The sequence below is a fragment of the Aquarana catesbeiana genome, linkage group LG01 (assembly GCF_042186555.1).
Source record: "Aquarana catesbeiana isolate 2022-GZ linkage group LG01, ASM4218655v1, whole genome shotgun sequence".
Lineage (NCBI taxonomy): Eukaryota > Metazoa > Chordata > Amphibia > Anura > Ranidae > Aquarana > Aquarana catesbeiana.
The window spans coordinates 681,668,543-681,692,438 of NC_133324.1; the positions used below are offsets into that span (position 1 = coordinate 681,668,543).

At 36.7% G+C, this 23,896-nt stretch overlaps 1 protein-coding gene across 1 annotated transcript in view; it reads left to right on the top strand.

Annotated features, from left to right (window-relative positions):
* The window catches only part of LOC141111136 (bifunctional heparan sulfate N-deacetylase/N-sulfotransferase 3-like), a 379,040-nt gene that overhangs the window by 106,250 nt on the left and 248,894 nt on the right, over positions 1 to 23,896 (top strand). The window lies entirely within an intron of this gene.

Consider the following 23,896-nt stretch of genomic DNA (forward strand, 5'->3'; position numbering starts at 1 on the left):
CATTAAAAGAGAATTTTATTAAAATAGAGGACCACTCAGCAACCAGCAACTGCTAAGATAATGATCACTGCATGGGAGTATGTACTGTACAGCGGATCCTTCAAAATGCCATAGGGCACAATGTGCTGGAAGTATTATAAAGCAGATGTGCCTTCTATGGCCATGGCAAGTATATATACATGATTCCATACCTTGCTGCTTGGAGTGGAGGTAACAATAATAAATAACTACGGATAGGTGGCATATGAGTGCCTTTTCGTTGCTGCTTTGCTTGTAGCATTCAATTGGTTAGCAGACTTGTCAGATTTGTATTATTATTATTTTTTTAACAAAATGTTGGCATGCACACGTTATTAGAACAGAAGGCACAAAAGCAGCATTATTTGGACATTCAACACACACACTGCAATCTATGACCAGACTATGCAAATTAAACAACTGTGTTTGATATGCTATGTAGATTCAGTCACTGCTTTCACTATGTACATGTACATCTACACACTCATGCAAGCTTACATTGCAAGTGTACAATAGCATTCTATCCATGCTCTTGCTAATTTCCCTTTAGTAAATTAGTCTTGTTGCTTCTTTGATTGAAAGACAAAATTGCTACCTGGGTATACTTCCAAATTAAAGTGTATCTATACCCAAAAAACTTTTTTAAGTTTTGGATAGAGTAAGGAAGGGTTAAACCCTGACACATTGCTTTTTGTTATTGTTTGTTTGTGTGTGTGTACCATTGGTGAAATTTTTCTTCCCATTACAGTCATACAATAGGAAGTTGTATAAATGTCTTAAAGTGAGGAGAATTCCTTTAATTAGGCAACTGTTTCCAATAGAAGATTGCACCTCAACTCAGTTCTGGAGAGACTTTTACAATTTTGGATTTCCCCTCACTTTTTTCTTGTTGACAATAGTCAGACAGCAATACAAACTTGATAGAATATCTAACCCATCCCCACTCTATCCAAAACCTATGTAGCACCCTAATGTTTAGGCAGGATTGCTAGTAAATTTATTTGCCAAGTGATAGTTGCCTTGGCCAATTGATAGGAGGTCAATTGATTTCACCCTAATTCTGGATTTGCTGCACTTCTCTCTTCTGTCACTAGATGGCTGGGTATCTGGTGGCATTAGGTAAGACAAGGGCATTGCAAGGACAGATTAGGAATGAATGGGGTGTCTCAGTCAATAGGCAGAGATTTTCTTGGGTCCCATGGCCTGCTGGGAGAGCCAATTTATTTTGGTGGAGTCAGGTGATCAGGGTTCTGTGCCACCTGGATGGCTGTCTGGGTGGACATGTGTCGTTTTGCCCCGTTCTGCTAGGCTAGAGACCTGAGGCCTATCCCAGGGACATCTGGCTGCTAGGCTGTCTGAGGGTCTATCCACCCGGTGATCCCGCCCCCTCTGACGCACGGCGACTTGACTGGGACTTCCCTGTGGCATTCCCCATGATGTCAGAAGGGGCGGGGTCACCCATTACGCTTCTTGATTGATCGGGAGGAGAATCAGGAAGACGATAACGAATATTAATTCGCTATTGCCACACAAGTGGGTGGGCTCAGGGCACAGTGCTCTGCGCTCCAAGCCCACCCTTTTTTGAAGCCAATTAGAGCCTCAGGTTCTGATCACATGCTTAAAAACAAACCATTGAAATCCATGCATCCGGTGCCCTGCATGTAGATTAGGGGCCAGGGCAATGGATTAGGGGGGCGGCGCCAGACAGTAAGTGGGTCCTGAGACCCGATTGGCTGGGAGTCCTAAGGCTCTCTAACCAATCAGGTCTCAGGACCCTCTTCCTGATTGGCCGGGAGGAGAATTAGGAAGACGATAGCGAATAATAATTTGCTATTGTCACACAACTGGGTGAGCTCAGGGCGCAGTGCTCTGCGCCCCGAGCCTTCCCTTTTTTGAAGCCAATTAGAGCCTCAGGCTCTAATCACGTGCTTAAAAAAAGCAAACCCTTGGCGCATAGATTAGGGTGGCGGCGCTTGCCCCGCATGGACGCATGGCCCACATATATGGGTGCCACTGCTTTTAACTGTACTTGGAAGCATCATTTTGATATTTGCTACCACTGTAATTTTTAATGTAAATTTACAGCAAACAAACTCTTCACTAAGCACAGAATACCTTTCCCTTCTATGAAAGTGTAGCTAGCCCTGCTGGAAGTGAAAGTAGGCTTTCCATAGCTGTCAGTTAAAAATTAAGGGGAGTTTTACAATTTATCGCTTATTAATTTAACTATTGACCTATTAGCTATCAGTCATAGGATCTCTTAGCTTATGTTCTTAGCACTGTCATAATCTGCATAACAGGCGAGGGTCTATTCACAAACGTGTAATGCCTGCTGTATTTTCATTACAGTGCATTCTTACAATTGAAATTGATGTATTCGGTTCAATTAAAGTTTTATTACACAGAACAACTGAATTTACCCCATGCATGCTATATTATCGATTGTGCAGTAATTTGCAATCAAAGGTCAATTCACAAAAATAATTGCATGGGTTTTCACTCCTTAAAATGTCACTACCTTATGTCTGGAGTTAATTGTGAGGTTTACTGAGGTGAAGAAGTAGCCATTTCAGATAGAGATAAAATAATGATTTATAATAAATACATACTGCGGTGGTTTAATATTTCATCTGAAAAAGAAGAAAAAAATAATAACTATTCCAAAGCTTTGTGATTTTAGAAAGTTACTGTCAGTTAAAATAGCAAATACAGCTCAAATAACTAGTACAGCTCATACAATTACTATTATTAGGGAGTTTGTATGATAAATATACCAGTCTGAAAGCAACGTTTGTAGCCTAACAAAGCTGTGTTATCCTATATAGATTCAAGAACGAGATTATATTGTGTCATTTTTAACTGTAATATTCAATAACTACAGAGTGCAAGCTTAGTGTGTGCACTATGCTTATACTCTGTAGTTATTGAATAATACAATTAAAAATTACACAATATAATTTCATTCTACCAAGTGAAAAGACATGTCTGAGGTGAAGCAGAACATTTAGCTTTACTGACTATACACAATATAATCTTATTTTACAATCTCCTTTAGATATATTTATGTAGTGTAGGGGCCTTCCTTATTGCATACAAATTGAATTTTTTTTTTTTAGGTTTGCCCTTATATTACATCGTTTTGGTAAATATAAAGAAGAGTGTATGGAGATTGTACAATCTGATTGCATAGTGTTTGGCCAGCTTTGGCTAATTGACAAAAGAAAAAGGCACTCACAACTACCTCAATAACTGTGTCAAAATGTTAATTGAGGTTGGGACATTCACAGTGGACACAACAGGCTTAGATAGAATCAAAAGGAAGGGTGGGGTTGGGCTATACACTGCTAAGACCTCAAATGGAGGCTGACATTTTTTTTAAACTCAACTTAAGTCACAATAATTTTAAAATGTAATCAGGTAGCCTCATTCACGTTAAACTATACTCACACAATCACTAAAAATCATTATGGCTATGCAGGGTATAGGAAAGTTAGCCCAAGAGATAATGGCTGCACATGCCTTCAGTAACGTCATATTGGGGTGGCATCTGCAAATTTTACTGTTGTCATCTCTAGCACAAGACACTGCACAAGACACTGGAGGACTAGGGGATGCTGCTAGGACTGTGAAAGACCTGCGGCACCCTTAGGTTCAACCTCAGCACACTTCTGGTCTCATCATTTCACCCTTCTCAAATGACAAACTTTTTTTTTGTGAATACGTAGGAGTGCTATGTATCTCCTACTAATTTGCATATTGGGTGGTACCTGGAGGTCTCCTTATTATTAAATGAACTTCCAGATTCTAATAAGGGAGGAGGTCCTTGTTCACATCAACATGAGGTTGAGAACATGTGGCCTGGTATAGTTGAGTAGCGGGGAGGGCAGACACCCACCCCCCTTCTATCCTGTCCTGCCAGGCTGCATACTTATATAAAGATCTGGTGTGGATGTTTACATGGAGGCTCACACTGAAGGGTCAGGTATAAAATTTGAGAGACGTCACACCATTTTTTTCGTGTTGCGTCCCGCCTAAAATTCATACCAGACCTGAAGGGCTTGGTATGAATTATGGTGGAACTAAAAGCCACTTTTTCTTTTAACTATATCTGGCTCCTTTGCTTACATGGCATGACTTTCATGTTTACCAGTGGTCATAATAACTAATAATTCTATGCATGAATAATTCTATGCCCCCTCACACCCAGCCCCCTACAATCCTTACCTGAGCTCCCTCCAATCCAGCGATGTTCACAATAGCCTCCACTGTCCCAGGACTCTCCCTCCTCATTGGCTGAGACAGCAGCGGGAGCCCATTGGCTCCCACTACTGTCAATCACAGCCAGTGAGCCAATGAGGAGAGAGCGGGAGGGGGGTGCAAGCCACGGCTCTGTGTGTCTTATGGAAACATAGAGCAGTGGCTCGGAAGTAAGCATGAAGCGCCGACTGGGGACCCCAAAAGAAGGGGATTAAAGCTGCTCTGTGCAAAACCACTTTACAGAGCAGGTAAGTATAACATGTTTGTTATTTAAAAAAAAAAAAACAAGCTTTAATACCACTTTAAGCTCATCTGCTCCTCTTTCTGAGACTGCATGACTTCTGTACCTTCACAATCTAAGTTAAAATTTACAAGAAAACATTGCTTCCACAAATATGGTATTTTTATATAAAAATACAGTAAATTTAATTTTAATACTGGAAGTAAAACCTCTTTCCCTGAAACATAACATTCATCTGAAGACCATTATACTATGTCACTGTAAAAGATCGGCCATATCAGCAATAAAATCATGCACATAGATTGAATACAACATGCATGTTTAAAATATTAGACTTGACTATTTGTCCAATAAACGACGATCACAAACTGCATGACCAAAAGAAAGGCCCTGCATTCCAATGGCAGATGGCATGTTTTGTAAGAACCGTTAGTAATGATATCTACTCATGTTGCAGTGACATAATGCAACTTCTAACAATCATACAATAATGAAATTGTTATGCATTACTATCTGTAATTAACTACTGTTCAATACAAAACCTATTAGGAGTAGTTCAAAAGGCCATTTCTTGCTGATGAAATTGTATAATCATGGATTACCCCAGAGCAGTGTCCTTAAAGCGCATGTCCAACCAAACCATTTTTTTTTTTTTCCTTGTCAAAAGAAGTTTATTGAGTATACAATGTTATAAAGATACATAAAGTAAGTTTACAAGGATCTATAAAGTAAGCTTATTGTTTTACAGTAGGGTTTATATAGGTAAATATCATGAAATTTCAAATATTAAACATTGGGTTCACGTAAACCTAAATTAAAGATATATATCATTTCCTTAGTTACTTTTGTAGGTATTTAAATGATTTATACCTACTATACATATTGTTTACAAGTAGAGTGTATATAGGTCAAATAAATTCTGATAATGAGCTTTAATCGTAAGGTGGAGAAAAGGAAAGAGAAAGAAGAAAAAGGGTTGAAAGGTAGAGGTATGGTCCACAAGGTTGTCCCGCTCGTCAGTTTATTATTCTTTTTAGTTCTCTTTGAAGCCTTAGAATGGGTGTCTCTGTAAGTCATTTAATCTGTTACCATGGCAACAGGACAGAGTCATTGAAGTTTGACAGGAACTGTTGTTTTATCCAAGGATGCCAAAGTTTTTCAAATTTTGGAATTTGATTTTGATCGATGGCTACCATCTTAGCATGGGACATTGTATTATTCATTCTGTGAATTGTTTCTGCTAGTACCAATGTAGGAGATTTCCATGCCTTGGCCACTGTTTGTTTTGCAGCCGTTATTAGTTGGTTAATAAGTTTGAATTGAGAGAGTGTTAACCATTCTGGTTTTAGATTAAGTAAAGTTAAATATGGATCTGGTTGTATTATTTTTTTAAATATTTTAGATGCAATCACGAAGACTTCCTTCCAGAAGGTTTGGATTACTGGGCACGTCCACCATATGTGTAAATATGTGCCTATTTCTGGGCATCCTCGAAAACAAAGAGCTGAGGTATTAGGTGAATATTTTGCCACTCTAGCGGGTACAAGGTACCAGCGAGTTAGGACTTTATAATTTGTCTCCAGTGCTAAGATGTTGGGTGAAGATGACTTAGATGTGAGCCATATGTTAGACCAGTCCGTGTCTTCTAAAGTTCGTCCCAGGTCCTCCTCCCACTTCTGAACGTAAGAGGGTCTATTAAGATTTGCTACTCCATATAATTGATTATAAAGTGATGAAATTGTACCTTTAGCAAATGGATCTTTTGTACAGATTGATTCAAAAATGGATAATTGGGATAATGGTGTATCCCCCTTTAGGAATGGTGTATAGAAATTTTTGATTTGGAGATATCTAAATATCTCAGAGTTTGGTAGATCATATTTTTCTCTAAGCGATGGGAATGAAAGGAATGATTTAGATGCTATGAAATCATTTAGTGTCTGAATGCCTGATGTTGTCCAAGCTTTAAAAGAATTTGGGTAGATCCATGCCGGATAAAAGGCCGGATTTCTGATAAAAGAAAGGAGAGGATTGTGTGGAGATTGTAACTGATATTTGGTTTTTAGTTTATCCCAGAGAGATAAGAAGTGTTTAGTTATGGGATTATGAATTTTAAAGCGGTCTTTAGGATCAAGCCATAATAAATTTGATATTAATAGAGGGTAATTTTCTGAAGCTTCTATAAATACCCATAATGGGATTTCCTGTTTTGCATGGTATTTGGACAGACTGGCCAAATGTGCTGCTCTGTAGTAGTTAGTAAAATTAGGGTATCCCAGGCCTCCTTTATTTTTGGGAAGATGTAGTGTGTGTATAGGTATACGTGGTTTAGAAGAGCCCCATATAAACGAAGTTGCTCTTTTTTGTACTATTCTCAAAAAATAGGAAGGAATTGGAATAGGGAGGACTCTGAATAGATAAAGCAATTTGGGTAGAATAGTCATTTTGATTGCATTAATCTTCCCTATCCAGGATAAAGGAAGTTGCGACCATTGTTTTATTAGATTTGTGATCTGTCTTAATACAGGAGGATAATTGGTTGAGAATAAGTCAGAATGAGATGCTGTTAAATGAATTCCAAGATATGGGATTGATTTTTCTGCCCATGTGAATGGGAGTGCAGCCCTAGCCGGGATCAATTCCATGTTTGTGAGTGAAATATTAAGCACTAGGCATTTCTTAGGATTAATCATAAGGCCGGATAGGGCTGCAAATCCATCAAGAGCTGGTATTAAGTTAGGACCAGAGACCTGTGGTGATGATAGAAAAAGTAATATATCGTCTGCAAATATACATAATTTGTGTGTAATACCTCCTACTTCAATGCCAGTTATAGTTTGGTTTGTTCTGATGTATTGGGCCATGGGTTCGAGTATAAGGGCAAATAATAAGGGAGATAATGGGCAACCCTGTCGGGTACCTCTTTCGATATTAAAGGCTTCAGATTTGTATCCAGCATATTTTATATAGGCTTTGGGTTTATTATATAATGCTTTGATCCATGTTAAAAAGTGGGGTCCAAAACCCCATTTTTGTAATGAATATTGCATATATTGCCAGGATACTGTGTCAAATGCCCTCTTAATATCGAGAGATAGAAAACATAAAGGGATTTTCCGTTTTTTAGCAATATGTGCCAATAACACTGCCCTGCGTATATTATCGCCTGCCTGTCTATTTGGCATGAAGCCTACTTGATCTCTATGTATTAATTTTCCTATAATGCTATTGAGGCGTTTTGCTATTATTTTTGCTAATAATTTAATATCAAGGTTTAACAGAGAGATAGGCCGATAATTCACACAGGAAGTATCATCAGAAAGGGGTTTTGGGATCATACAAACAATTGCCATTAGGGTTTCTTGCCGAAAAGAATGTCCATCTAGAAGTTTGTTAAAAGTTTCAGTGAGAATGGGAGAGAGTATTTCTGAGAATGTTTTATAGTATAAAGCCGAGTAGCCGTCTGGGCCTGGTCTTTTGTTAAGTTTTAGGTCTTTTATGGCGTTAGCAACTTCATCTATAGTTATAGGCTCATCCAAACTGCTTTTTTGATTCTGAGATAACTCAGGTAAGGTTATTTTTGAGAAGAAGGATTCAGCCTCTGTAGGATTAAATTCATTGTTTGTCTTGTATAAAGTTGCGAGATGTGAGTGAAATTTATGGACTATTTTAACTGGATTACAAGTGTAAACATTTTTTGATAATTTCAAACGTATTGGTTTGAAAGATTTGTTAGTTGAATTTAATGCCCGAGCCAAATATGTACCTGGTTTGTTTGTATTCATGTAGAAATTGTGTTTGGAGCGTTTGAGGGATTTATCAACTGACTCAGTGAGAAATAGATCGTATTCCAATCTAGATTTTTCCAGATGAGATTTTGTACTCTGAGATGGATTATCTTGAAATGATATGTAGGCTACATTAAAATTGAGTTCTAGTTTTTTTGCTAGATTTTTGCGTTCCCGTTTAAATAGTGCCATTTGTCTTTGTATTGTACCACGCAAGACAGGCTTATGAGCTTCCCACAGTGTTATTGGGGAGATGTCTGTTGTATTATTAATTGATATGTATTCCTTTAAAGCTTGTTCAATGGCCATCTGATGTAGTGGGTGTTTGAGCATTATGTCCGGTAAGTACCACGTTGGGTCATGCGCTTTTGGTATGGCTGAGGCTATAGTAGTGTATACTGCATTATGGTCAGACCACGGAATCGGAATTATATCTGATGCAATAATTTCTGGTATCATTCCTATTGTTAGAAAAATATGATCTATTCTGGTGAAGTTTGATGAGGGTGCGAGAAATAAGTGAATTTCTTTTTCATTGGGTTATTTTCTCTCCATGAATCTACCAGATTGTATTTGGAAAGAAGTTGAGAAAAAGGTAATCTAGAGGTTATTTTGGATGGTGTAAAAGGTGATTTATCTAGAAATGGGAGGAGGACCTGGTTCGAATCCCCACACATTATCACTGTTCCTATTTTGTGTGTATTAATCACTTGTAATATATGTGAGAGGAATGGTGTAGGTTGTTTGTTAGGAGCGTAGTAGGAAATCACCGTGATTGCTGTATCCATTATATAACCCATGAGTATCAGGTATCTACCTTCTGGGTCTTTAATTTCTGATGATAAGGTGAATGGTGTGGATCAGTGAAATGCAATTAGAGTTCCCCTTTGCTTGGTACAGGCAGAAGCCGTGTAAATTTGTTGATAAAAAGGAGAAATATATTTTGGAGTAGAATCTTTGGTGAAGTGTGTTTCTTGGAGGCATACTATGTGAGCCTTCTTGTTATGGAAAGTACGGAAGGCTTTGGTCCTTTTTTGAGGGACATTTATTCCCTGAACATTCAGGGAAAGTATATTCAGTGGTGCCATGGCAATAGATCAAATAGTTTTGACTTACTTTTTGTTATGCAGAGCTGACTGCGCAGATCAACCTGTGTGGACTGAAGAGATGAATAGATAGAAAAGAAACCAGTGAATTCTGGAGTAAAGAGTAAACAAAAAACATATGAGATTAGATGATACATTGTATAAATTATTTTTTGTAATCACAATTTACCCGTGAAAGAGAATAAATATCTCTCTCAGGGGAATAAGTGCCTTCGTCACACTCCCACATAATATGGTTGGGAGAATGAGGAGGGCTAATGGGGGTACACGGATCTTCCGCTTACAGGAAAGAAGTGCTATGTCAAAAGACATCAAAATGATGTTTCATTAATTGGAGTGCAGAATATAGTTTTTGTTGAAATTATTTATTCCAGGGTGTTGTATATGGTTAGTCTTGCCCTAGGCTAAATAATTCAGTTAGAAAGGTACTGTTAATAACATTGGTATTGATGAAGATAGTTTGAATTATTTTGGGATTTTAACCCTTTTAGAGTAAACAATTACATATTTTATTCATATGCAACTGTTTAGAAATGTTAACTCATAAAATTGAGGTTGTATTGCTTCAGATTAGAATAAACAAAAACATAATTCTAGGAACTAGTTAGGTAATAATATATTTGTTTTAAGAAAAGAAAGAAAAAGCTTCCATTACTTCTGGATTATTGAACATATTTGTCCTAAAAAGTAATAAATCTATTGTTATTACCTGATAATATATTACTGAACAAGAATTTCCTTATTTCACTTATATATTCTAAGGCTATATGAATCAGAAGTAATAAGAAATATAACTGGAATGTAACATGATCCCACACAGTGTGTGACTATCAGAATGCAGTTACATTCAGTTATAAATATAGGTTTTTTATAGAGAACCATCTCTTAGTATAATAAATGAAGAGATATCAGGAATTAGGATGTCAGTCCATTGAATCTTCTTGGTCCATGGATGATGTGGCATAACGGCCTTTTTTGTGAGAATGATGATTCCCATTTTGTTCGGAAATTTTCTGGGTGCTGCCTGAAGGTGAAGATGATGCCATTCTTCTGCGTGTGGGAGTGTTGCTGCTTGTGGGTTCTGTCAGATTTAATTTTAAAAGGGTTTGTTGTAGTTCATCTGCTGATCTGCTTCTGTAAATTGTACCTTGGTAGTTAAATCTGACTGAAAAGGGGAAGCCCCATTGATACATAATGTTGTGACGTTGCAGTTCCATTAGTTGGGGTTTCATGGATCGTCTTTTAGTAATAGTAAGTTGGGATAGGTCAGCAAAAATTTGATAATTGTGTCCTTGAAAATTAAGTTCCCTTTTTTCTCTTGCAGCAATTAGTATTTGTTCTTTTGTTCTGTAATAATGAAATTTTGTGATTATATCACGTGGGGGTCCATCTTTCTTTTTGGCTGTGAGGGCTCTGTGTACTCTGTCCAGTTCTAAACATTCAATAGGGATATCTGGCTTTAGTTCTTGTAATAAAGCAGTAATGGTAGATTGCAGGTCTGTCACAGTTTCAGGTATTCCCCTTATGCGCAAGTTTGAACGTCTGGCTCTATTTTCGTAATCTTCCAGCTTAGTTTGAAGTATTAAATTCTCTTTTTTTAATTGTTCCAATTCTGTTATATTTTCTTGGGTTGTATTTCTTTGGTTAGGCTTTTTGTTATTTGGTCTGAGGTTTGTTTTAAAGCCTTATGAAGCATCTTTTCAAATTGTAATAATATTACTGGGGATACTGAGGAGGCTTGTGGAGAAGTTTGTGAGAGGATTTGTTCTGTATCTGACTCAAATGGAGAGTCTTGCTGTGACATTTTCTGTCTGTGAGAGCGCCCTGATGCTGTATCTTGTGAGGTGACTGGAGCTGCTTCAGCTGCAGTGATTGCCTGTGAGCTCTTTGTGAGGTGATTTTTATTTCTGCCACGGTTTCCTCCCAGTACCATATTTCCTGCCCAAACTTTCACAGTTTGTTCCCTGGGGCAAAAAGGTTCAAATGGATACCTTTTGAGCCTGCAGGCTCCGCTTTGTCCTTCTCTTCTCTCCTCAGCGGTGTGGAGCTCTAACAATGCATGTCTGCTCCGCTAGGCTCCACCTCCTGCCCCCCCATTTTTTTTTTTTAGGTTTGGATAGAGTGGGGAAGGGTTAGAACCCCTGTGGCATTTTTACTGATATTCAGTTCTGCTTATGTTTTGCCAGAATAAAAGTGAGAGTACCCTTTCAACAGCAACACAGACAGAAATATGAATGCACTTCTGTAGCAGAGTGGGGGAAGGCTCTGTCAGATTTTTTAATTCTGTCTGTGTTCCTATTGCTGATTTCCCCCCACTTCTTGATTGGGAAAACAGTTGTCTTCAGGATAAGATATATGATCCAGAGCCTTGGATAGCAGTAAAAACCTGACAGGTGCTCTAATCCTTCCCATTCTATCCAAAACTAGAAAAGAGGTTTTTGACTTGACATGCACTTTATTCCTATTAAAAAGTATATACAATTTTTGTTTAGAACAACACTGAGCTAAGATTTAAAAGGTGAACGCTATCATTTCTAGGTTGAGTGGCTTAGGGAAACGGCGATCCATGGAAATATGTGTTTATTTCAAGAAAAGGCAGATATAAGCTTTTTCTGTAATAAGTCAATTTACCTGCAGAACTAATGTGCAGCAAACCTTGATTAATTGGTTTAAAAAAAAATTGCTTGCTCGGTCTAAAATGATGCAAATGTTCAGGGTGTTTTTTTCTCCAGTCAGCTTTTTAATTGGTTTACAGGTTTGTGACCTGCAATTAAAGAATAAAAGGATGTGAACATGTTTATCTTCACTAACAGCAGAATAATGAAATCACTTGGTGGAAATAATTGGGTTTTAAGTAAAGCAATGTTTTAACAACAGCTAACGATTCAGAGCCCCTAGTTTCAGCACACATGGATTAAACTACTAATTATATTACCTTGTTAAAAAAAACAGTAAAAAGGCATGTATGTAAATCATTCAGAACAATTTGAATATCCACACCAATTATTGCTCTTGAAATTGGTTGTAATCCGGAAAGGGGGTTTATTTTGTGTATATCTCTCTATACTCTGACAATTTTCATTAAAATGTGTGCGCTTCAGCAGAATTCTGAAAGGTTATCAGTAATGGATGAGTCATCAAGTCACATTATTCTTTCAATAAAAGATGAATTATATAGTTTTGCTAAAAATGTAGTCATTATTAGGTTATTTAAATGATTCTTTTCTACAGTGACCACCCTACAGTATATGCACCCAAAATATACCATTGTGGACTGAATTTGCATTGCCAGACTCATGATTTTGCAATCTCATAATTTTATGTTTAACCACTTCAGCCTCAGAAGGATTTAACCACTTCCTGACCAGGCTATTTTTGCAATACAGCACTGCATCGATTTAAGTGACAATTGCGCGGTCGTGCGACACTGTACCCAAACGAGATTGATGTCCTTTTTTTTCCCCACAAATAGAACTTTCTTTTGGTGGTATTTGATCACCTCTGCAGTTTTTATTTTTTGCGCTATAAACAAAAAAAGACCGACAATTTTGAAAAAAAAATTCTTTTTACTTTTTGCTATAAAACATTTCCAAAAAAAAAATGTAAAAAAACTAATTTAATCATCAGTTTAGGCCGATATGTATTCTGCTACATATTTTTGGTAAAAAAAATCCCAAAATGCGTATATTGATTGGTTTGCGCAAAAGTTATCGCGTCTACAAAATAGGGGATAGATTGGTATTTTTATTCTTTTTTTTTTTTTTTTACTAGTAATGGCTGCGATCAATGATTTTTAGTGGGACTTTGAAATTGCGGCAGGCAGATTGGATGCCTAACTGACGTTTTTGACACTTTTATTGGGAACCAGTGATATTATTACAGTAATCAGTGCTAAAAATATGAACTGTTGTTGTACTAATGACACTGGCAGGTAAGGGGTTAACATCAGGGGCGATCAAGGGGTTAAATTTGTTCCCTGCAGGTGTTTTCTAACTGTATGGGGGACTGTGTGACTGGGGAAACACAGAGATCCATCTTTCTGCTTGGCAGAAAGACAGGATCTGTGTGATCTCCCCTTTCAGAACGGAGATTTGCCTTGTTTACACAGGCAGATCCCCGTTCTGTCACTGCGGGGAACGATCGCAGATTGGCTACCCCGCTGGCCAATGGGAGCGCATGCTCTCGGGAACTCGCTCTCAAAAGCAAGTTCCCGAGCCGACGTACAGCTACAGCGATTTGCCGGATCGTGCCACTTTGCCGCAGTATAATGACTGCGGCTGGTCGGTAAGCGTTTAAAAAATATTTTGAGACATCATGCCGATACATGCGTTTGTTGACTTATATGTTTATTGTGTGCAAGGCCTGTATTGGTAGTGTTCATTTAAAGACCTATAGCTCTGCTATAACTTAAAGCAAAATATCCTCTATTCTAAAACACCTCTCTAACACCTAACTTCCTCCATTTTTCAATAACCCTTAAAGTGTACCTAAAGCCAAAACTTTAGATTGAAGGTGAAGGAAACCCCTTAATTAAAAAAAAAAAAATATATATATATATATATATATATATATATATATATATATATATATATATATATTTATTTGTCTTTTTCATCTATGTCCCATTACCTTCATGTCCTGTAGACACTATTGGGAGTTTAATTACCAAAACTGCAGAGTGCAAAATCTGGTGAAGCTGTGCATGGTAGCCAATCATCTTCTAACTTCAGCTTGTTCAGTTAAGCTTTCACAAAAAATATGGAATTTTATTGGTTTCTATACAGAGCTGGACCAGATTTTGCACTCTCCAGTTTTAGTAAATCAACCCCTATGGGAAGTGTGGAGGAAATACTCTCTTTGACAGGTTCTCACTGGAACAAGTGCCCCTATAGAACACTTGTTTCGATTTCACCTTACTATTCCAAAACTAAAAAAAAAACGATTTCACCAAAGCAACATATGCTTTCCATGATTTATAGTCCAAATGTCCAAATGGAACTTTTGGGTATTCCTGTCCACCTGTATGTTTCAGCTTCACCTGTTCCATTCACCATTAGACATGTGCAATTTGTTTAGTTATGAATTCATTTTCGGACGAAATTCGGCATATTCGTTCATTCAGAAGCATCCAAATGAATGAAAGACTCTTTTGACGAATGAATACGAAAATGAATTGTCAGAAAGAACAAAAATTTGAAAGAACAAAAGCCCAAAAGAAGGAAATTCCAAAAGAATGAAAATTTGAAAATACAAAAATCCGAAAGAATGAAAAACGACTCAACCGGGGGGCAGGAGGCGGAGCCTAGCGGAGCAGACATGCATTGTTAGAGCTCCACACCGCTGAGGAGAGAAGAGAAGGACAAAGCGGAGCCTGCAGGCTCAAAAGGTATCCATTTGAACCTTTTTGCCCCAGGGAACAAACTGTGAAAGTTTGGGCAGGAAATATGGTACTGGGAGGAAACCGTGGCAGAAATAAAAATCACCTCACAAAGAGCTCACAGGCACTCACTGCAGCTGAAGCAGCTCCAGTCACCTCACAAAATACAGCACCAGGGCGCTCTCACAGACAGAAAATGTCACAGCAAGACTCTCCATTTGAGTCAGATACAGAACAAATTCTCTCACAAACTTCTCCACAAGCCTCCTCAGTATCCCCAGTAATATTATTACAATTTGAAAATATGCTTCATAAGGCTTTAAAACAAACCTCAGACCAAATAACAAAAAGCCTAACCAAAGAAATAAGAGAGCTGGGAAACCGCACCGCAGCCTTAGAAATAAAAATGGATGAAATTGAAATTACAACCCAAGAAAATATAACAGAATTGGAACAATTAAAAAAAGAGAATTTAATACTTCAAACTAAGCTCGAAGATTACGAAAATAGAGCCAGACGTTCAAACTTGCGCATAAGGGGAATACCTGAAACTGTGACAGACCTGCAATCTACTATTATTGCTCTATTACAAGAACTAAAGCCAGATATCCCTATTGAACGTTTAGAACTGGACAGAGTACACAGAGCCCTCACAGCCAAAAAGAAAGAAGGACCCCCACGTGATATAATCACAAAATTTCATTATTACAGAACGAAAGAACAAATACTAATTGCTGCAAGAGAAAAAAAGGAACTTAATTTTCAAGGACACAATTATCAAATTTTTGCTGACCTATCCCAACTTACTATTACTAAAAGACGATCCATGAAACACCAACTAATGGAACTGCAACGCCACAACATTATGTATCAATGGGGCTTCCCCTTTTCAGTCAGATTTAACTACCAAGGTACAATTTACAGAAGCAGATCAGCAGATGAACTACAACAAACCCTTTTAAAATTAAATCTGACAGAACCCACAAGCAGCAACACTCCCATACGCAGAAGAATGGCGTCATCTTCACCTCTAGGCAGCACCCAGAAAATTTCAGAACAAAATGGGAATCATCATTCTCACAAAAGAGGCCGTTATGCCACATCATCCATGGACCAAGAAGATTCAATGGACTGACATCCTAATTCCTGATATCTCTTCATTTATTATACTAAGAGATGGTTCTCTATAAAAAACCTGTATTTATAACTGAATGTAACTGCATTCTGATAGTCACACACTGTGTGGGATCATGTTACATTCCAGTTATATTTCTTATTACTTCTGATTCATATAGCCTTAGAATATATAAGTGAAATAAGGAAATTCTTGTTCAGTTATATATTATCAGGTAATAACAATAGATTTATTACTTTTTAGGACAAATATGTTCAATAATCCAGAAGTAATGGAAGCTTTTTCTTTCTTTTCTTAAAACAAATATATTATTACCTAACTAGTTCCTAGAATTATGTTTTTGTTTATTCTAATCTGAAGCAATACAACCTCAATTTTATGAGTTAACATATCTAAACAGTTACATATGAATAAAATATGTAATTGTTTACTCTAAAAGGGTTAAAATCCCAAAATAATTCAAACTATCTTCATCAATACCAAAGTTATTAACAGTACCTTTCTAACTGAATTATTTAGCCTAGGGCAAGACTAACCATATACAACCACCCTGGAATAAATAATTTCAACAAAAACTATATTCTGCACTCCAATTAAGGAAACATCATTTTGATGTCTTTTGACATAGCACTTCTCTCCTGTAAGCGGAAGATCCGTGTACCCCCATTAGCCCTCCTCATTCTCCCAACCATATTATGTGGGAGTGTGACGAAGGCACTTATTCCCCTGAGAGAGATATTTATTCTCTTTCACGGGTAAATTGTGATTACTTGCAAAAAATAATTTATACAATGTATCATCTAATCTCATATGTTTTTTGTTTACTCTTTACTCCAGAATTCACTGGTTTCTTTTCTATCTATTCATCTCTTCAGTCCACACAGGTTGATCTGCGCAGTCAGCTCTGCATAACAAAAAGTAAGTCAAAACTATTTGATCTATTGCCATGGCACCACTGAATATACTTTCCCTGAATGTTCAGGGAATAAATGTCCCTCAAAAAAGGACCAAAGCCTTCCGTACTTTCCATAACAAGAAGGCTCACATAGTATGCCTCCAAGAAACACACTTCACCAAAGATTCTACTCCAAAATATATTTCTCCTTTTTATCAACAAATTTACACGGCTTCTGCCTGTACCAAGCAAAGGGGAACTCTAATTGCATTTCACCGATCCACACCATTCACCTTATCATCAGAAATTAAAGACCCAGATGGTAGATACCTGATACTCATGGGTTATATAATGGATACAGCAATCACGGTGATTTCCTACTACGCTCCTAACAAACAACCTACACCATTCCTCTCACATATATTACAAGTGATTAATACACACAAAATAGGAACAGTGATAATGTGTGGGGATTCAAACCAGGTCCTCCTCCCATTTCTAGATAAATCACCTTTTACACCATCCAAAATAACCTCTAGATTACCTTTTTCTCAACTTCTTTCCAAATACAATCTGGTAGATTCATGGAGAGAAAGTAACCCAATGAAAAAGAAATTCACTTATTTCTCGCACCCTCATCAAACCTTCACCAGAATAGATCATATTTTTCTAACAATAGGAATGATACCAGAAATTATTGCATCAGATATAATTCCGATTCCGTGGTCTGACCATAATGCAGTATACACTACTATAGCCTCAGCCATACCAAAAGCGCATGACCCAACGTGGTACTTACCGGACATAATGCTCAAACACCCACTACATCAGATGGCCATTGAACAAGCTTTAAAGGAATACATATCAATTAATAATACAACAGACATCTCCCCAATAACACTGTGGGAAGCTCATAAGCCTGTCTTGCGTGGTACAATACAAAGACAAATGGCACTATTTAAACGGGAACGCAAAAATCTAGCAAAAAAACTAGAACTCAATTTTAATGCAGCCTACATATCATTTCAAGATAATCCATCCCAGAGTACAAAATCTCATCTGGAAAAATCTAGATTGGAATACGATCTATTTCTCACTGAGTCAGTTGATAAATCCCTCAAACGCTCCAAACACAATTTCTACATGAATACAAACAAACCAGGTACATATTTGGCTCGGGCATTAAATTCAACTAACAAATCTTTCAAACCAATACGTTTGAAATTATCAAAAAATGTTTACACTTGTAATCCAGTTAAAATAGTCCATAAATTTCACTCACATCTCGCAACTTTATACAAGACAAACAATGAATTTAATCCTACAGAGGCTGAATCCTTCTTCTCAAAAATAACCTTACCTGAGTTATCTCAGAATCAGAAAAGCAGTTTGGATGAGCCTATAACTATAGATGAAGTTGCTAACGCCATAAAAGACCTAAAACTTAACAAAAGACCAGGCCCAGACGGCTACTCGGCTTTATACTATAAAACATTCTCAGAAATACTCTCTCCCATTCTCACTGAAACTTTTAACAAACTTCTAGATGGACATTCTTTTCGGCAAGAAACACTAATGGCAATTGTTTGTATGATCCCAAAACCCCTTTCTGATGATACTTCCTGTGTGAATTATCGGCCTATCTCTCTGTTAAACCTCAATATTAAATTATTAGCAAAAATAATAGCAAAACGCCTCAATAGCATTATAGGAAAATTAATACATAGAGATCAAGTAGGCTTCATGCCAAATAGACAGGCAGGCGATAATATACGCAGGGCAGTGTTATTGGCACATATTGCTAAAAAATGGAAAATCCCTTTATGTTTTCTATCTCTTGATATTAAGAGGGCATTTGACACAGTATCCTGGCAATATATGCAATATTCATTACAAAAATGGGGTTTTGGACCCCACTTTTTAACATGGATCAAAGCATTATATAATAAACCCAAAGCCTATATAAAATATGCTGGATACAAATCTGAAGCCTTTAATATCGAAAGAGGTACCCGACAGGGTTGCCCATTATCTCCCTTATTATTTGCCCTTATACTCGAACCCATGGCCCAATACATCAGAACAAACCAAATTATAACTGGCATTGAAGTAGGAGGTATTACACACAAATTATGTATATTTGCAGACGATATATTACTTTTTCTATCATCACCACAGGTCTCTGGTCCTAACTTAATACCAGCTCTTGATGGATTTGCAGCCCTATCCGGCCTTATGATTAATCCTAAGAAATGCCTAGTGCTTAATATTTCACTCACAAACATGGAATTGATCCCGGCTAGGGCTACACTCCCATTCACATGGGCAGAAAAATCAATCCCATATCTTGGAATTCATTTAACAGCATCTCATTCTGACTTATTCTCAACCAATTATCCTCCTGTATTAAGACAGATCACAAATCTAATAAAACAATGGTCGCAACTTCCTTTATCTTGGATAGGGAAGATTAATGCAATCAAAATGACTATTCTACCCAAATTGCTTTATCTATTCAGAGTCCTCCCTATTCCAATTCCTTCCTATTTTTTGAGAATAGTACAAAAAAGAGCAACTTCGTTTATATGGGGCTCTTCTAAACCACGTATACCTATACACACACTACATCTTCCCAAAAATAAAGGAGGCCTGGGATACCCTAATTTTACTAACTACTACAGAGCAGCACATTTGGCCAGTCTGTCCAAATACCATGCAAAACAGGAAATCCCATTATGGGTATTTATAGAAGCTTCAGAAAATGACCCTCTATTAATATCAAATTTATTATGGCTTGATCCTAAAGACCGCTTTAAAATTCATAATCCCATAACTAAACACTTCTTATCTCTCTGGGATAAACTAAAAACCAAATATCAGTTACAATCTCCACACAATCCTCTCCTTTCTTTTATCAGAAATCCGGCCTTTTATCCGGCATGGATCTACCCAAATTCTTTTAAAGCTTGGACAACATCAGGCATTCAGACACTAAATGACTTCATAGCATCTAAATCATTCCTTTCATTCCCATCGCTTAGAGAAAAATATGATCTACCAAACTCTGAGATATTTAGATATCTCCAAATCAAAAATTTCGTTACACCATTCCTAAAGGGGGATACACCATTATTCCAATTATCCATTTTTGAATCAATCTGTACAAAAGATCCATTTGCTAAAGGTACAATTTCATCACTTTATAATCAATTATATGGAGTAGCAAATCTTAATAGACCCTCTTACGTTCAAAGGTGGGAGGAGGACCTGGGACGAACTTTAGAAGACACGGACTGGTCTAACATATGGCTCACATCTAAGTCATCTTCACCCAACATCTTAGCACTGGAGACAAATTATAAAGTCCTAACTCGCTGGTACCTTGTACCCGCTAGAGTGGCAAAATATTCACCTAATACCTCAGCTCTTTGTTTTCGAGGATGCCCAGAAATAGGCACACATTTACACATATGGTGGACGTGCCCAGTAATCCAAACCTTCTGGAAGGAAGTCTTCGTGATTGCATCTAAAATATTTAAAAAAATAATACAACCAGATCCATATTTAACTTTACTTAATCTAAAACCAGAATGGTTAACACTCTCTCAATTCAAACTTATTAACCAACTAATAACGGCTGCAAAACAAACAGTGGCCAAGGCATGGAAATCTCCTACATTGGTACTAGCAGAAACAATTCACAGAATGAATAATACAATGTCCCATGCTAAGATGGTAGCCATCGATCAAAATCAAATTCCAAAATTTGAAAAACTTTGGCATCCTTGGATTAAACAACAGTTCCTGTCAAACTTCAATGACTCTGTCCTGTTGCCATGGTAACAGATTAAATGACTTACAGTGACACCCATTCTAAGGCTTCAAAGAGAACTAAAAAGAATAATAAACTGACGAGCTGGACAACCTTGTGGACCATACCTCTACCTTTCAACCCTTTTTCTTCTTTCTCTTTCCTTTTCTCCACCTTACGATTAAAGCTCATTATCAGAATTTATTTGACCTATATACACTCTACTTGTAAACAATATGTATAGTAGGTATAAATCATTTAAATACCTACAAAAGTAACTAAGGAAATGATATATATCTTTAATTTAGGTTTACGTGAACCCAATGTTTAATATTTGAAATTTCATGATATTTACCTATATAAACCCTACTGTAAAACAATGAACTTACTTTATAGATCCTTGTAAACTTACTTTATGTATCTTTATAATATTGTATACTCAATAAACTTCTTTTGACAAGGAAAAACGACTCAACCTACAGGTTTAAGGAATTGATTACATTCAGATAATTTTGTTTTTGTTATTTTATATTATAATTAAATTATTAGCTATTATTATAGTTTTTGTTATTATTATCATCTATTATTATAAACTATTAAATTGTAGGTAAAATAATTGAAGTAAGTAATTCTTCTATTCAGGTCTCCATAGCAGCTAATTTGGGATAGATTAGATTTACCTTTTTATTGGAATTTCCTTTCAAATTTGGCTAAAGTAACTGTTAGTGAACGTAACAAATATGAATGCATCCAAAAGTTAGGAATTATCCGCCACATTTAAAGGGATGGAACAAAACGAATACGAATGCATCCGAAATTATGAATGACCCGAAGTAACGAATGCCAATCATAATGAATAATCTGATAAACTAAAAAAAAACAGAAACCAAATGAAACGAAAATGGAACTAAACAAATTTTTCGGTAGTGCACATGTCTATTCACCATATTATCATATAAATTAAACAAAGTCAGATTTTCCGAGGATCAAGGTTATCCAATATGTGCAAAGAACAGTTATGATGACTACTATAGACTTAGGGCTTTGCCCAACATTGTTGCTCTATAAACTGCTATACAATTATCTACTTTCCTGGTGATATATATGTATAATGTTTTTTTTTTTCCTTACCCAGTTTCAACAGGAAAGTCCTGAAAAGCTCATAAAGCGCAGTCACACATTAGGCAATAGCCTATTGGGGCTTATGCTAGGTCTGTTTTTTGATATGTCGCAATACTTTGCCTAGGAGGAAAAAATATAAAAGGGTCGTAATTATGCATTTTTACATCAAACACTTTAAGCCATCTCCAGACACTTCCCTAGATACAAAACAAAGAGTGTATGCAAAATAGTGTTTAGGTAAACATAGCGATAATAAGGCAGCAATATCCAACCCTATTGTCTTGCAGTGTTTAATTTAGCTTCTACACAAATTGCTGTTCAGATAAGATTTACACATTCTCTTCATATTTGCATGAATTTCCTCCCAATGATCAAGTTTACTTCCACAGCATAACATATACAGGTGGCTTAACTGGCTTCAGACTAAATTGGTTCTAAAATATTGAAGCTTTTGTCAGCTGCACAGGCAGATGCAGAGTTGTGAATGATTCACAAAAACAAGTCTTAAAGCATTTTAAGCATGTAAAACTGATTCCATTAATAAACCACCCAAATCTAAAGAATGCTATTAACACCTACAAACATAAGCAACCATACAGTTTGCACACAAAAGGGATGGGTTGCAGCTCCTGTTAATATTTTTTTTTTTTTTAAATGAAGAGTAAAAGAGAAATCACCAACTTTTCTCCAAGCTTTGGTCTCTTAAGCTCTCTGAAAGGTTGTACCTTGTACAATGTCCACTTTCTGACCAAAACATCACGTTATAAAACATACCTCTTGGTTTTCATAGCTTTTATGAGTGTGTAGCTAAAGGAAATTATTATTAATAATAATAATTAAAATAATTATAAAATTTTTAATAATAATTAAAAATACCCATGGATCAATCATCATTTGTAAAACATTATTGGAGTTTAAACATACAGTATATATGATTGTAGACCATCTGTGCCAAAATAGTTACAAATAATAACAAAATGATGTTGAACAAAAAAATAATATTTAGAGAAAATGTTGCAGTCACTTTAACTTAACAAAATCAAACCTAATTTATTTGTGACATTTTCCAATCCACACTGCGTATTTTAATACATACATATGGCTGCACTGGAGAAATACTCTGCCATCTGCTGTAATATATCTTTAGTGAGGCTCAGCATCTTGTTGTGAGATCTTAAATGCTAAGTAAAATGTCAGGTCATGTAGAAAAATCACAGGTATTGCATCCTAAATGTTAGCTCACTGCGCATGAGAGAAAAAGAAACATCTCTAAATTACAAGGCTTGACTGTAACAAAAATACCACTGTATCATTTTAACTGTTTTTTTTTTCTTTTTTTTTTTTTTTACATCCTCCTAGAGCCTCAGTGATTTTACAAGTTTAGGGTTGATGCTTTTGTAATACATTTCCAAGACTATGCTTTCTTTGGTTTAAAGCAAAGCCAAATAGAAGCGGTGCTAGCGTATACCAAACTGCTGTGTCTTACCAGAGCAAGAGTAGAAAGATGATTTTTGTTTTCTCTCTACTATATACTATTTATTTTAAAGCAAAGATGTTTGCATTTTGACATATTGTAAACCAATTGGCAGCAGTAGCAAGCAGAAGTAGCAAGGAGCAAAACTATATTTTAGACTCGTGGCATACGTAAGATGTTAAAGTGTATTTAAAAGCCTAAACCTTTTGTACTGCATAGAGTATTAATGGCTAGAATCCCTGTTAAGTTTTTATTGCGGTCTGTGTCCCTGATTAGTCATGTACCAATGCAAAAAGTAACGTGAAAGGGGTTGTAAAGGTTCAGTTTTTTTTTTTTTAAACAAACACGTCATACTTACCTCCTCTGTGCAGTTGGTTTTGCACAGAGTGGCTCCGAACCTCCTCTTCTGGGATCCCTCAACGGCGCTGGAGGCTCCTGCTCTTCTTGCGCTGCTATCAATCTATCCAATCAGGACACGAGCCACCGGCCGGAGCTGGTGTGCTCAATCCTGTCGTGGGAAACACAGGGCTCAGGTAAGTATAATGGGGGCTCGTGGGGGCTGCTGAGTGACAGAAGGTTTTTCACTTTAATGCATAGAATGTATTAAGGTGAAAAACCTTGAGGGTTTACAACCCCTTGAAGTCCAACAAATTACAGTTGTCCCTAGAACAA